The sequence below is a fragment of the Lepus europaeus genome, chromosome 17 (genome assembly GCF_033115175.1).
Source record: "Lepus europaeus isolate LE1 chromosome 17, mLepTim1.pri, whole genome shotgun sequence".
Lineage (NCBI taxonomy): Eukaryota > Metazoa > Chordata > Mammalia > Lagomorpha > Leporidae > Lepus > Lepus europaeus.
Window position 1 is genome coordinate 44,171,828 of NC_084843.1, and position 17,552 is coordinate 44,189,379.

Here is a 17,552-nt window from a genome sequence, read left to right on the forward strand (position 1 = left end):
ATATGCCTAATAATTACAAAAAATTCAGAATTTGCAACATGCTTACCTACTGAATATAAAGGTCCACATCTAATCATTAGACATGTGGCCTTCTTGAGGAATACTGAGGTGGCTCTTGCTCAATACTTCTTGGTCAGACATTCAAAGTAAAAAAAAAAAAAAAATCTCACCTGGAAAAATTTTAAATACATTTAGATTCCAAAGTAAAAGTTGAAGGAAGAACTGAATAGAATCTAGTGTACTTTCGGTCCACTTAAAAAGAAAAATGTAAGAACTGGGCTTTCCTTAAATACATACTTAAGAGCAAATACTTACTTATAAGCAGCTTAATTATCATCAAGATGGGAAAGTAACTATTAGATTGTTATGTATAATTTAGTGATTTGAAATTTCAGTTGGTGTAATAATTTTGTAATGCAATCTACCAAAGCACCAATTGCTTTGTGCTGTTGGCAGGTGGTTTGAGACTAAAGGAAACTCCTTAATATGCAAAACTTATGCATATTGATTAGGTCTTTAGCTGATAGAGAAATGAAGAAATCTTTGAGAAAATTGCCCTGTTCGATTTGAATGCAAATTTTAGTAATCTAAATCTCTGGCTTCGGGAATATTTTTTAAATTTGTGTGTTCTTGTCTGTGTATGTGTGTATGTGTTTGGCTCCACTTGCACACAGCTGCACATTTTTATTTACTTCTGGTCATCTCTCTTCTATCTACATATTTTGAAGCTTGTCTGTAAAGTCAGAGAGAGATGAAACTTTGAAAGTAGGAACATTGCACAGTTTGAGCTGGGATTTAGATGATGTTTTTTGATTAGATAATGAGGTCAGAGACCCACAAGAGAAGTCTTAACTTAGGGGTGACATGAGTGTGTCACTCTAGAGGTAGAGTGTGGAGAAATAATTTGTCTTTTTTACTCTGAGTTTCATCTCCTTCATCCATCAGATGGGGAGTGAGGAGATTGATGTGAATGAGGTGATTTCTAAAGTCCCATTCCACTACACAGTTCTATTATTTTTATATGTTTCTGCCTCCTAAAGTTGTTTTCCTTTTTAAAAAGTGAGAATTGAGACTGTCTTCATCCATATAGCTTATCTATGAGACTAACAACTAAGGGTGTCTTCATCTGTGTGACTTGATTTTGTTTCAGGAAATTTTTCCACAGGACAGCAAGACTGTAAATCAGTAAATATTGTGTTTGCTGCAATAACTTGGAAAAAAATCCATTTCTACAAATAGTTTACTGGTCAGATAGTCCTCTTTATAGGACAATAGTTGTGCATTTGGACAAGTAACCTCCATCTCAGGACAGAAAGTCACTAGGTAAACTGTGTGCTGATCAAGCAGCTGTTTGTTTATGAAGACTTGAGTTCCTCACCTTGTTGTATCAACCTGTGCTAAACTATTGTATTATTAATTTTACCAAACCTCATTTACATATCTGTTGAAAGGCCTTCTTAAACCTCAAAGGCTTGTCCTTAAGTCCTACAGCTAAAAATCCTCACTCCTTTCTAAAATGTACTAAAACTATTCACTTGGTACTGCCATTTTTTGTAGTAGATAATAAATCTAACTTTACTTGATTATCAAGTTGTTTTGGTGGACCCATGGGAAGTTGTCAGTCAAAATTACTATAATTTATATTTTATAGATATGTTACTTGCAGTTGAGAGATTAATGAGCACAGATGGTCAGCACAGAGATTATTCAAAACTCTGGTCATCTCATTCTCTTCTTGCTACATTCTAGGTATGCAGCAGTATTAGGGCCAATCTTCCTCTATAACTTTAAGCTATTTGATAGAATATTATGATTTACATGGAATATTTTATATCATTGGTTTTGTACTGAATTTAGTACCTCTTCTGAGTTACTAAAATTCCTATAATTGCTGGCTAACTAAGTCACCAAATTGATATTTGATGTACACCTACATAGTAGCACTCCAAGTCCTTTACAAATATGTCATTTCAGCCTCATAAATCATTAAAAGGTATATCCTTTAATTTTTCTAACTTTGAAACTCAGGGATGGGTATTTAGCTTAGAGGTTAGTATACTAGTTAAGAATTTTCATCCCATATCAGAGTACAAGGGTTTGATACCAGTTCTAGCTTCCAACTCCAGCTTCCTGCATTAGCAGGAAGATCTGTATGTGTATGTGTATGTGTGTATATGTGTGTGTGTAAGAGAGAGAGAGAGAATATATATCTCTGTCCCTCTACCCCTGAAATAAATAAAACATATAAAAAATCTTCACAATTTCATAGCCAGAAAGACTCAATACCAAAGGTGATAGATGAAAGACCAAGAGCTCATAATCAAGCTGCCTAGGTCCATAGTGTTTTCAGCCACAACCACACATGTCTTATACAAGGGAAACTTATCTCCACCCCTACAAGTGGGTGCTAATTGGACTCTGATGGACAGGTAGCATGAAATGGGATTATCAGTTTATTAATGAAGGATGGTGAACAAGACAAACTGGGTAAAGCACTTGAAGATGATTTTGAGGCACTCAGGCAGCATTCACCTGGAGATTTCTAGTACTTCCCAGATTACCTGGCTTTTGTAAACCACTGTCTTATGTCAGGAAATTCCCACTGCTATGGAACGGTGCCTACAAGAAGAACTTGTTCCTAATTGAAGAACCATAATAAATGGTGCTGCAGATCTCTATCTTGAAGGAAATGTTCACCAGTCTCTGCAGAACACAACTGAAAACCAGTTGGTACAACTTCCTATTTCCCACAAAAAGGAGGAAACAGCAGAAAGAAGCAAGAAGCTCTGTTTGAATACCTTCATGAATAACTGTAATCCTGAGGTAGCATCCTCAAACAAATGGGTCGATAAAAACAAAGAGATCTTTCAGTTGATCATCAAAAAACAGTTAAAAACTTGCTAAACTTTAGGGATAAAGAAAAGGCAACTGGGAGACTATGACTTACCAGAACTGGGGAAATCAAAATCCAGAGAAAACTAACTGACCATTTCAGCAAGGCCATTCTCCGAAGACTCTCTCCATCTTATGTCTTGAGAAAAGAGATTTTCTACTCACAGTACCTTCAATTTAATCAGGAATATCTCAGTTTAAATATCTGGAATGCAAATCACAACTATATGCATGCCAATTACCATGAGTTAATTCACTCAGATAGCTAAATACGCTCTCCCAGTTCGTGTTAATCTGGTTTGAAACTTCTATAAACTTCAGGGCTTTCATGTAAAGCAAATGCAATTGACTCTCCATATCTGTGTTTTCATGGGTTCAGCCCGTCAGGAGTAACAAATATATGAAAAAAATGTAATCTACTGAATATTTTGTCATTATTACCAAACAACACAATATTACATCTATTTACACAGTGCTGTGTTAGGTATTAAAGATAATCTAGAGGTGATTTTATGTGTATGAGAGGATTTGAGTAGGTTCTATGCAAGGACTATGGCATTTTGTTCCGGGGACTTGAGCATCCATGGATGTAGGTATCCCAGGAGAAAAATTCCCCACAGATAGAGAAAGATGATCGTACTGGAGAGATGGAGAAACAGAGAAGTGATTAATGCCATCGTTGCTGTCTTTTATCAAATAGAATATAACCTGTACTAATTTTATGGGAAATTCTCCCTATTCACAATTTCAAATAACCAACTCTCATCTGAAAGTATAGACTGAATGCTTGGTATTACTATTCTCTGTGCAATGTTTACTTCTAGATTAGCAATGTTAGCACTGATGATTTGATTTATAGGAAGTGTCTGCAAAAAGTTCATGAAAAATATGTATAAAACTTTTCACCACGTAGTTCGAGATTTAAAATTTTTCCCCTTCCTTTTAGCATTGCTAGGAAGGTCAGCTCCATGTTAAGAAGGGTTTTGTGTTTAGTCAGTTCTATAATGTCAAAGATAATACCAGTAACTAAAAATTAATATTTAGATAGATGCCACAAATACCACTGTTAGTTTTTCCTTGATATTGGTGCTACTGTCTTGATATGAATGTGTCCATCATGCAATACTGCAAATGGGAAGTATTTAAGATGTTGAAATAGGCCCCCTAAAATATGATATCAGAATATGCCCCCCAAAAGTCCCACATGGGGTACCATATGAAATTGGAATATGGGGTGCCATACGATATCACTATATGCTTATTAATAAATTCCCAAAATTAATAAGCCTGTGTGTGTTCTTGCCTCATATTCAGAGACGAATTCTGAATACTAGCATAAATGAATGAGGCAGCATGATATATTTTAAGCTTTTACTCAGTGAGTAGGATGCCTAGGAGAGTGAGGACTCTATCTAAAAGAGAGAGAGATGTACTCTGAATTCATACCAAATGCACGGAGCCAGCCACGTGGAGGAGCATCTAGGCCAGGAAGGCCACGTGCCCTGGAGGCGCAGGGCCACAGCAAGCTCTACACTGGCAAAACGCATAAGAAAGGACAAAAAGGGGTGGGCACACCATGTCCCAGGCTTTTAATCCACTTCCAAAGGGGAGTGATTAATTAATCTGATTGGCCGGTGGGTGCACAGGTGTTGCCAGGGAGTGGCATGAGGTCACACAGGGGCGTGGTGAAGGCATGGTCTTCTAGCTTGCAAGCCTAATCAATTTTAACCTACATGCCTGCCTACATTTATAAGACAGCAATGTAGGAAGAAAGGATTACTGAACAAAAAGATACCCTCCTCCTTCATTGCATTGCTGTGAACTTTTCTTCTTTGGCTAACTTCCCCTTGACATTTTTCCAGTGCCTGGCTGCTCTTCATTCTTCCAGACCATTAGGGTATGAGCTTTCCAATCAGGCAGCTGGAACCAAGTGCCACGCTAATGTCCTGATCCCAGATTTCTCCTTCTGGCTTACATTGAAGTGATAATGACTTTGTAGAGAGAGAATAATTAGTTGTCTCCTGAGTCCATTTGTCTGCCAGCAGTCCTCAGGAGGTGGTCTCTGGATTAATTTCAGTACATAATCAAACACTGTCCAGCTGAGAAGTTTTCTGCAAATCCTACACCTCTGTGTCTTGTTTGTTCTGTTGAGTACCTGGTAAATGTATAGCTTGGCTATAATTACTGAGGCAACTGGAAAAAGAAAAGGAGGAGATGTTAATGACTCTCTTCACCCATTTATATTTTGGGATTTTTTTAAAGCTAATTTGTCACCTACTTTGTATAACAGTTTATCCTTATCACTTAGATTTTTTTATTGTTGTTGTTGCCTATATTTGTTTCTTTGTTTTTGTTTTGTTTTGCTACTCTGTTCTATTTTATGGGACAAGGGTCAGAGGGATAAGCAAACAAAAATTAAATGATCTTCCCTCTTCTGCTCTAGCCTGCCTTCAGTCCAGTCTAGAGGCAGATCTTTGTACGTAAACCAGACTGTGACTTTCCATTGACCTTTCTATTGCCCTGATCAACGGGGAAACTACATGAAGGGATGCAAGTTTTTCTCTTTGCAATTCTCTCTATATATGACTTTATCCAAGTTGCACTAATCTTTTCTGTTGAATATGCTAAATGTAGTCTTGCTTCAGTGTCTCTACTAATGTTTTTCTATACAGTCTCAACTTTCCCAACTCTTCACATCATGAAATTCTCTCAATAATGATGGATTTATTCTAATTTTACTAACAGATTATTTACTGTAAGTATGGGGGGGACCTGTTTCCCTCATTGTTTCAAAATAATTTCTGGAAAGATAGGTGGGTATGGGAGTTGGATCTTGAGATCCAAGATACAAGAGAATCCATCAAATAGAAATGCAAAAAAGTGAAATGCACAGTTTTTGGCTGGGGTATCTTCTCTCTTGTTCCCACATGTGGATAATTTAGTAAGTGCCAGAAGTCATCTTTTAAAGCCTTAATAATGTGTGGCCTCCTGTCTTTAGATCTTCCCACATTTTTTTCCTAAATTTTTTTAATTTCAATTTTAATTCAATTTTAACAGATCCAATGTGCTTTGTAGGATACAATTCTAAGAACGTAATGATATTCTTTTTTAAACATTGAAAATAAATTATTTTAATTGACAAACATTGTGTACATATGGGGTGAATCAATAGAAGGAAGACCTTTCTCTCTCTCTCTCTCTCTCACTGTCTAACTCTGCCTGTCAAATATATATATGTGTGTGTGTGTGTGTGTGTATATATATACATATGTATATATAAAATATGGAATGGATAAATTGAGACAAATAACATGCATTATCTAGATAAATAAAATTTTATGTTGTGAACACTTAAAAACTACTTTCTTAACTATCTTCAACAATATAGTATGCTCAAATTACATTTTTTAACCATAAGCATCCTTTATTCTTGTGCTCAATTAAAAATATTCCATAATTATCTCTTGCTTTATAATTAATTTACTGATTACTGACTTATTCATTTTACCATAACATCCGTGAGAACAGGGCTTCTGTTGGTTTTGCTGTAGTATTTTGAGCAGTGACTCTATGAAAACTGAATTCTTTCTTGGGAGAGTGCTGGATGTTAAATTTGATATTATTAAACAAAATCTGAGATACAGCTTCAACTTCAAATCCATCTAGAATATGTACAATTTTTGTAGATCAAATATACATTGGTAAAGTAGAAAGAAAAAAAAATCAGTCTTGGGCTAGGACTCCTGGAAAGATGAATGATAAGCCTTGAATATAATTTCTTGCATCCCTAAACTGTTTCAAGACAATGATAGTCTGGTCATCTAGATTAGCATGCTTCCTAATTAGGGATGTTTAGTGACAAAATATGCCACTTTTGTGATAGCCCTGTCTTTAGCATATATATTCTGTTTTGATAAATTAGTGTTGAATGATGCATTGCATTGCCTGTTCACCAGGAGACATTCTTTGATGCTTTGCTAGATATTGATTTAATTATTTCAGTTCATATAAAATAAGTTTTGCTATCAATTTTTAATTTACTTATTTATTTATTTTAAGGGCCATGCCTAAGCCAGGAGCCTGGAGCTCCATCTGGGTCTGCTCAAATGCTTTAGCCAACAACTCTTGTATTCTCAAGCAAATTAACAAGAAGCTGATTTAGGAGCAAAGTAGCTGCAACTCTGACCGTGCACTGTGACATGGTATCCTAATGCCAAGCAATGTCTTATCTCACTACACCACATCACTCATTCTTTCTACCACTCTACACCAAATATCCTTTAGTATCCTGCTTCCATTTGAAGCACAACTGTGCATATTTTCCATTTACCTTTTAACATGCATAGCTATACATATTTAGATGCAGTAAATTTGAGTAGGGGCCCAGGTAGATGAATCTTACTATGCACCAAGGATTGGCATCTCATTAACTAGTTCAAGAATGTTGACTGACTGCTAGTAATATATACCTGAAGTACAGATGTTATTGATTGATTTAGAGAGGAGTCCTTAGTGGTAATAAAGCAATAGTTACCCAATTACTGAAAAGCAACAATAATAGGGACATTTCTGTGTAGTTGAAAGTCAGGACAATCTAGATTTTCAACAAGGGTAAACTGATATTTTAACTGGCAAACTGAGTTTTGTTTTCCTGAATCCAAATGGATTGGAGACTACAGGCCACAACATGATTATGATAACAGGTTAGTATTCAAAGTTCATATGGAAAAGTCATGTGGGACACCATAAGTTCATGATATAGACAAATTTGATTTGTGATCAGGTTGAGTAGCAAGACTAATTATTCAAGACTCAGAATAGGGAGTTGGGTTCAGGGGATAAGTAATATAGCATGCTGATGTTTTTTATCTTAGGACTACGTGTTTACTGCCATGGATTTTAGCAGTAATGAGTATTTGACTAAAGACAGGCAGAAATCTCTGGGTGAAAGGGATTTCCTGGAAAGTCTGGTTCCTATGTAGGGCTTTTGTGATTACAATGGATCATTAATGTCATTGCCTCATTATCTTTAGTTTCTACTCTTTCCTACTCGGTGTTGAGTATTGTATAAACCAATACTTAATAAGAATTTAGTATTAATTAATTTAAAGGCCCTCCCAACAAAGAAAAGCCCAGGGCCAGATGGATTCACTGCTGAGTTCTACCAGACATTTAGAGAAGAACTAACTCCAATTCTTCTCAAACTATTCAGAGCAATCGAAAAAGAGGGAATCCTCCCAAATTCTTTCTATGAAGCCACCATCACCTTAATTCCTAAGCCAGAAAGAGTCGCAACATTGAAAGAGAATTACAGACCAATATCCCTGATGAACATAGATGCAAAAATACTCAATAAAATTCTGGCCAATAGAATGCAACAACACATCAGAAAGATCATCCACCCAGACCAAGTGGGATTCATCCCCGGTATGCAGGGATGGTTCAACATTCGCAAAACAATCAACGTAATACACTACATTAACAGACTGCAGAAGAAAAACCATATGATTCTCTCAATAGACGCAGAGAAAGCATTTGATAAAATACAACACCCTTTCATGATGAAAACTCTAAGCAAACAGGGTATGGAAGGAACATTCCTTAATACAATCAAAGCAATATATGAAAAACCCACGGCCAACATCCTATTGAATGGGGAAAAGTTGGAAGCATTTCCACTGAAATCTGGTACCAGACAGGGATGCCCTCTCTCACCACTGCTATTCAATATAGTTCTGGAAGTTTTGGCCAGAGCTATTAGGCAAGAAAAAGAAATTAAAGGGATACAAATCGGGAAGGACGAACTCAAACTATCCCTCTTTGCAGATGATATGATTCTTTTTGGGGGACCCAAAGAACTCTACTAAGAGACTGCTGGAACTCATCGAAGAGTTTGGCAAAGTAGCAGGATATAAAATCAATGCACAAAAATCAACAGCCTTTGTATACACAGGCAATGCCACGGCTGAGGAAGAACTTCTAAAATCAATCCCATTCACAATAGCTACAAAAACAATCAAATACCTTGGAATAAACTTAACCAAAGACGTTAAAGATCTCTACGATGAAAACTACAAAACCTTACAGAAAGAAATAGAAGAGGATACCAAAAAATGGAGAAATCTTCCATGCTCATGGATTGGAAGAATCAATATCATCAAAATGTCTATTCTCCCAAAAGCAATTTATACATTCAATGCAATACCCATTAAGATCCCGAAGACCTTCTTCTCAGATCTGGAAAAAATTATGCTGAAATTCATATGGAGACACAGAAGACCTCGAATAGCCAAAGCAATCCTGTACAACAAAAACAAAGCCGGAGGCATCACAATACCTGATTTTAGGACATACTACAGGGCAGTTGTTATCAAAACAGCATGGTACTGGTACAGAAACAGATGGATAGACCAATGGAACAGAATAGAAACACCAGAAATCAATCCAAACATCTACAGCCAACTTATATTTGACCAAAGATCCAAATCTAATCCCTGGAATAAGGACAGTCTATTCAATAAATGGTGCTGGGAAAATTGGATTTCCACATGCAGAAGCTTGAAGCAAGACCCATACCTATCACCTTACACAAAAATTCACTCAACATGGATTAAAGACTTAAATCTACGACCCGAAACCATCAAATTATTAGAGAGCATTGGAGAAACCCTGCAAGATATAGGCACAGGCAAAGACTTCCTGGAAAATACTCCAACAGCACAGGCAGTCAAAACCAAAATTAACATTTGGGATTGCATCAAATTGAGAAGTTTCTGTACTTCAAAAGAAACAGTCAGGAGAGTGAAGAGGCAACCAACAGAATGGGAAAAAATATTCGCAAACTATACTACAGATAAAGGATTGATAACCAGAATCTACAAAGAAATCAAGAAAATCCACAACAACAAAACAAACAACCCACTGAAGAGATGGGCCAAGGACCTCAATAGACATTTTTCGAAAGAGGAAATCCAAATGGCCAACAGACACATGAAAAAATGTTCAAGATCACTAGCAATCAGAGAAATGCAAATCAAAACCACAATGAGGTTCCATCTCACCCCGGTGAGAATGGCTCACATTCAGAAATCTACCAACAACAGATGCTGGAGAGGATGTGGGGAAAAAGGGACACTAACCCACTGTTGGTGGGAATGCAAACTGGTTAAGCCACTATGGAAGTCTGTCTGGAGATTCCTCAGAAACCTGAACATAACCCTACCATACAACCCAGCCATACCACTCCTTGGAATTTACCCAAAGGAAATTAATTTGGCAAATAAAAAAGCCATCTGCACCTTAATGTTTATTGCAGCTCAATTCACAATAGCTAAGACCTGGAACCAACCCAAATGCCCATCAACAGTAGACTGGATAAAGAAATTATGGGACATGTACTCCATAGAATACTATACAGCAGTAAGAAACAACGAAACCCAGTCATTTGCAACAAGATGGAGCAATCTGGAAAACATCATGCTGAGTGAATTAAGCCAGTCCCAAAGAGACAAATATCATTTGTTTTCCCTGATCGGTGACAACTGAGCGCCAAAGGGGAAACCTGTTAAGTGAAATGGACACTATAAGCAACAATGAACTGATCAGCTCCTGTCCTGACTTTAGATGTACAATGTAATACTTTATCCTTTTTAGTATTTGTTGTTGTTGTTGTTGTTCTAGTACTATTGGTTGAACTCAGTAATTAACACACAATTATTCTTAGGTGTTTAAATTTTAACTGAAAAGTGATCCCTGTTAAATCTAAGAGTGGAAAAAGAGAGGGAGGAGATGAACAATTTGGAACATGCTCAATCAGACTGGCCGCAAATGGTGGAGTTAGAAATGTGCCAGGGGATTCCAACACAATCCCATCAAGATGGCATGTACCAATGCCATCGCACTAGTCCAAGTGATCAATTTCAGCTCACAATTGATAGCTCTGTTAGGTCTAAGAGTCAAAGAGATCACACAAACAAGACAAGTGTCTGCTTATACTAACTGATAGAATCAAAAAGGGAGAGAAAGATCCAACATGGGAAGTGGGATACACAGCAGACTCATAGGATGGCAGATGTCCTAAACAACACTCTGGCCTCAGAATCAGCCCTCAAGGCATTCAGATCTGGCTGAAGAGCCCATGAGAGTATTTTAGGCATGGAAAGCCAAGATATCATGGAAAAAAAAAAAAAGACCTAAATGAATGATCTCTGTGAGTGAGATCCCAGTGGAAAGAACGGGGCCATCAAAGAAGGAGGTACCCTTCTCCGAAGGGAGGAGAGAACTTCCACTTTGACTATGACCCTATCGGAATAAGATCAAAGTCGGCGAACTCTAAAGGCTTCCATAGCCCTGGCAACTCATGACTAGAGCCTAGGGAGATTACTGACGCCATGAACAGGAGTGTCAAATTGTTAAGTCAGCAACAGGAGTCACTGTGTACTTTCATCTCATGTGGGATCTGTCCCTAATGTGTCGTCTAAAGCCAAGTGATGCTATGACTGGTACTGAAACAGTATTTTTATACTTTGCGTTTCTGTGTGGGCGCAAACTGATGAGGTCTTTGCTAATTATATACTGAAGTGATCTTCTGTATATAAAGAGAATTGGAAATGAAAAAAAAAAACAACCTGGTGTTAAAATGGAAATGGCATAGAAAATTAATTAATTTGAAAAAAAAAATTATGTAGGATCTCTGTCTTTAATGTGCTGTACATTGCTATTTAATGCTATAATTAGTAATCCAATGGTAGTTTTTTCACTTTATGTTGCTATATGGGCAAAATGTTGAAATCTTTACCTAATATATACTAAACTGATCTTCTGTATACAAAGAGAATTGAAAATGAATCTTTACATGAATGGAAGGGGAAAGGGAGCGGGAAAGGGGAGGTTTGCGGGCGGGAGGGAAGTTATGGGAGGGGGGAAGCCATTGTAACCCATAAGCTATACTTTGGAAATTTATATTCATTAAATAAAAGTTTAATAAAAAAAAGAACAAAAAAAAAGAATTTAGTATTAATTGTTTTCAGAAAGTTGAAACAAAAATACTACTAATAATATTTCTTGTAAAATACTTTCTTATTTGGCTCAGTTTTCAATTCTCTAAAACCAGTCTTTTGTCTGAATTTGTGCTTCTAAATATTATGGAAAATAATTTTTGAAAATCAATGCTAGTTCAGCCTTATATCAAGAAAATAAAAATTATTGATTTAGAAATTAAGAATTAATATTGAAGTCTGGAAAATGTAAGGAAGGGAGACTGAAAACTATCAATCTAGAAAGAGTTAGATAATTCTAATTTTTTTCTGATACAATTATTGTAATATTGTATATTTCCATGATCTTAGGACCCTTTTTTTTTTTCTTTTTGTTTGGCTTCTTAGTAGCCTATATCTTTGACTTTAATTACAGTAAAGCAGATTCCAGTAGGATTTTTTTTGCATTCTTCTAATGCCTTTTTTTTAAAAGATTTATTTGTCTTAAAGTCAGAGTTACAGGGAGAGAGACAGAGAGAGAGAGAGAGAGAGAAAGAGAAAGGTCTTCCTTACTGTTGGTTCACCCTCCAGTGGCTACTGCGGCTGGCGCGCTGCTGCTGGTACACCGCGCTGATCCGAAGCCAGGAGCCAGGTGCTTCTCCTGGTCTCCCATGCGGGTGCAGGACCCAAGGACTTGGGCCATCCTCCACTGCCTTCCCAGGCCACAGCAGAGAGCTGGACTGGAAGAGGAGCAACCGGGACAGAATCCGGCGCCCCGACCGGGACTAGAACCTGGTGTGCTGGTGCCGCAGGTGGAGGATTAGCCTATTGAGCCACAGTGCCAGCCTACTCGTCTCTTTCCAAAAGCACAGCTCACTATTGTGGGGCACAGTGTAACCTAGCGTTGGAATGCACAGGCTCTGATGCTACCTTGTCTGGGTCCATACCCTCCTCCCCTGCTTGCTGAGTATGTAAGCAGCCTCAGTTTCTTACCCCAGCAAATGGGGAATGTTTTCAACCTCATATAATGAGATGCACTACTCCATGTAAAAGCATTCATAATGATGTTTAACACACTCTCTGTACTAAGTACATGTGAGGTTTTAGGTTACTTCTAAAACAACATGATAAACATGTGACTAATTCAAAATTTCCCTAGACATGTGGTATGTCTTTGCATAGTTTACATTTAAACACAAATATAAAACAATTCTATGTATATATGTGTGTGTGTGTGTGTGTGTGTGTGTGTTTATCCTAAAGATGTCTTTCAGTTATGTTTGACCTTATGCTATCATTGGAGGTTGATTCAGTGCTTTGCTATATTAATTCTCCCCTTATTACACATCAAAACAAAATGGGATAAATATGATAAATGTGTATTTTGCTCAAATTTTTCTGAGCAAGGAAGAAGAATACCATTTGATATATTCTTAATGTTTATTTATTTATTTTCACCTATGTTAAAGGCAAAATGAAGGGGGGTGAGAGAGAGAGAGAGAGAGAGAGAGAGAGAGAAGAGAGAGGGAGAGGTTGATTGATTGATCTTTTACCTGTTGGTTCATTCCCTAAATTCCCTTAGCAACCAGCCTGAATCCAGGAGTTGGGAACTCCATCCAGGTTTCCCATTTGAGTGGCAAGAACTTAAGTCCTTGAGCAGTCACCTGCTACCTCTCAAGATGAATTGGTAGGAAGCTGGATCAGAAGCCAACTTTCACCTTTCCATTTCCAGATGTTCAGCTTTTATTTATTCTTTAATGTTTATCAGAAAATCACTTTGAATAGGAAAGCCCCTTCCAGCCAATGAGTTTATTAGAAATATTCAAGATATCTTCCACCTAGGTCCCACAAAACAAAGTCCATATAACAAAAGATATTGATTTGTGATTTTGGGAATGCTAATAGATACTTTTAAAGTATTATACTTATTAACATATACAATCCCTGTATTGCTGTGTGCACCTGTATTCTTACATTGGTATGAATTGTGCACTTGATTTCAGTTTATTCAAGAATTTGCTAAAATACGTAATCTTTATAGAATCTCACCGTTTTCTTGATTTGATTTCCTACAGTAATCAGTTTCCATGGTGAGTAGATTCAATAACTAGCTATCTTTTAGATAGAAAACAAAATGAACCATTCAGACACACATAGAAATACAGACATAATTTCTTCTAGGGCCTTTAATCATAGCTGGTTTTTATGATCAGACTTTTACAGAATGAAAGCCAGAGTAAATTCAATTCAGAGACTCTCAATTTTACAGAAATTATAAGAATGAATCACTACAGGACTCAGAGTCACATTCTTTTGTTTTAGATCTAATCAACAATATCTATTTTACAAATTTTATCTCCCAACATGGGAACAAACTTTTGATGAACGGCTTCTGTATATTACAACACTATTTAACAACTGCACAGAGATCATTCAGCCTAAAAATGACTCCTCGGCTGGTTGGTAATGACTCATACTTTGCTGCACAAAAAGCTGTTAGCCACTAATCACAACTTAGGTATGGATGGATATTATGATTAGAATATTTCCTGCTATAACCTGGGGAAGATTTGGCTTTTCATATTGTCATCTTTGGAAAAGAGTGGTCCCAATAAAATTTAATTCAAGAATTAAAGAAAATGGGACTCAAAATTTAGTTGTATGAATATTTCCTTTAAGGGAATTGTACTTTGCTTTCTTTTGTCCTGAAGCTTTGTACTTTAAAAGGAAGCTGAAAAATCAGGATGATATGTCAGAAAATGGTAACAGTACTAACAATGTTACTAAAACCATAAAACTTCTTGGAATTCACAAATTTGAAAGTGGGGTGATGTTAAATAGCTTTTCTTTCAATGTAACATTGGCCACTTGAGGTATAATAAAAATGGCCTTAAGAGGAAAATTTTGTACTTAAATTTCTATAAACTACTCCATATAATTACTATGACTAAACATAAGTGAAAAACTACAAGCAAATCATGAAAATTGTTGATTGCCCATGTAACATACTTTATTCGGGCTTTTTGTGTTAAGGAAGAAATTTGTTTTTAATTTACTTCCTCATGACAACTGGCTTAGAAGTAGGTTACAGAGTGATGATAATCTTTTAATATTTTGTGCCAAGGTGTGTGACCTCAAATGCTTTTGTGTAAATTCTGACCTTTCCAAACATCCAACAACTAAATTACCAACATAAGTAACAAGAGAATCTAATTATCAAAGTAATGAAAAGACTATCAAGAGTAACTTGACAGTAGACTCCATTGGTTGCAGAGCACACATTCCAAGATCTTCAATGGATGCCTGAAACCACAAGTGATATCAAGTGTGTTTTATAAATTAGACACATTAAGAAATTTCCACAAACAACATAAAATAGAACAATTTTAACAACATGCTATAATAAAAGTTAAGTGGATGTGATCTGTGTCTGAATATATTTTGGAATACGTGTTTGGCTTAGCAATTAAGATGTTGGTTAAGACACCTGTTCCATTTAGTAGTCGGAATTCAGGTACCAAATCTTGCTCCTCACTTCATCTTTCTGATACTGTGGACTCTGTGGACTCTGGGAGGAACTGGTGACAGCTCAGTTGATTGGATTCTTGTTAACGTCTTCAGTGACATGAATTGAGACTGGCTGGCTTCCGCCTTTGACCTGAACCAGTCCCAACTATTAGGGAATTTTGACGGATAATCCAGTGGATTGGAGTACTCTCTTTTCATCTCTATCTCTCCTCTCTCTGCTTTTCAAATAATTAAGTTAATTTAAGAATTTTATTCACTGTACTATTTTTGTGATGATGTGAGATGATGCAGTCCTTTGGTGGTGAGGTGAAGGGCATGGGCATTGTGATGTCATGTTTGGCTACTGTGTAAAGCTACATGGACACATACATTATAGTATTATGAAAAGTGATGTGATAGCTATGATAGCTACAGTGTGATTAATGAGCTTGTAGTATATGCAGCATGGAAAAAGTAAGAATTATATCACTTGACCTCAGTATTTAACTTGCAACATTATCTTATTTTCTTTATAATTTAATTTACCATTTTAATCTGATTTCTCAATTAACTAAATATATCTTCCATAAAAATTTTTGCTGATGACAACCTAATATTTTATTTTTTAAATTTTTTAACCAATAGTAGTATAAAACCACTACTAATTTATTTGACAAAGATGTGAAATACAGTTTGACAAACAGTTTTGCAGCAAAACTAATACATGCAGACATTTCTTTTTTTTTATAGCTCCCATAAACAAGGGTGAAGATGCATTATTTGTCTTTCTGATGTTCTATATTATATTGTATAATCATTCATATATGTGTTCATTTCTTTAAAAATATAATTTATTAATATTTGTCTTTTATATGATAGTAATTTATGGATCACTGTGCCTATGAGACCATTTAATAAAATCCATGTTAATATAATTAACACAATTATGTCTGTAGTAGAATTAGTATCATATTGAATGGGAGTTATAGCCATGAATTTATTGAAACTTTTAGCCATTTAATTTTCTAAACTGCTTATGTATCTATATAGTAGGTACAAGAAAAATAATTGATGATAATTCAGAAACTAATGAGATGAGTTACCAGCAGAGAGCAGGTCAGAACAGAGTGCAGAAACAAGGGCATAGGAATGATGTAGTAGGGATAATGGGTGGTGACACTGTGTCAACCTCTTTTTCTGATTTTATGCCTTAGAATCATGTAATGAATCAAATATTAACACATAAATAATTTGTATTAACCTGCATATAAGAAAAACCTGAAATAGAATGCAAACTATAACAAATGAGCCTAACTGTCATATGATATATGTACAAGGACACAGAGTAGGGAATGAGAAATCAATGAACTGACCTCTGTAAACATTATAAAACAATATTTTGACAATATATTACAAAGTTAAAAATAAAAATAACTATATGGAATAAGTTTGCATTTTATATAGTTATTAGTTAGAAATTCTAAAACCAGTTCATGTATATAATCAAGTTGAAAAATAAATATATTTAGTTAATGAGCACTAAGTTTCTTACAATAGGAGAAATAAATTCCAAATAAGGGAAGAAAGAAAGATAGAAGCTTGTCTTATGGAATTGGAATATAAATTACCAATATAAATTCATGATTGGATATAAAAATGTATACAATAGTAGTTATCAGAGACTGGCAGATGAAGGGACCAGGTGACTGTGGAGAAGTTAACAATAGGTACCATGTTACAGTTAGATAGGAAGAACAAGTTCTGGTGTTCTACTGAACAATAATAAATTGGTTATAGTTACTATATATATATGTATTTATATATGCATATATATATTCAAGTATATCTGTTATCTACTAATGTGTGACAACTCACCAGAAACCTAAAAGTTTATTATCTGGATTTTCTGTGTGTCTGTAGTTCAGTCACAGTTCAGCTAGGCCTCTGCTTCATGCTTTTACTTGGTTGCAATCATCCAGAGGATGACTGCTAGAATGTCTGCTTCCTATCTCACTTATGTTGTTGAAACAACTTATTTCCTTGCACTTGTAGGACTGAAATGTTCATCGTTTTGGCTAGCTGTTGCCAGGAATCATCCTAACTCTTAGGGTCACCTGGAGTTTACTCTTCCTATGCAGTTTATAGCATGGCAGTTGGCTTCTTCAAGGCAAGTGGGAA

General features: G+C 36.0%; 1 pseudogene; it reads left to right on the forward strand.

The window, feature by feature from the left end:
- The first annotated feature begins 2,459 nt into the window (after positions 1-2,459).
- Positions 2,460-3,161, forward strand: LOC133775790 (transcription factor Spi-C-like; annotated as a pseudogene).
- The last annotated feature ends 14,391 nt before the right edge of the window (positions 3,162-17,552 follow it).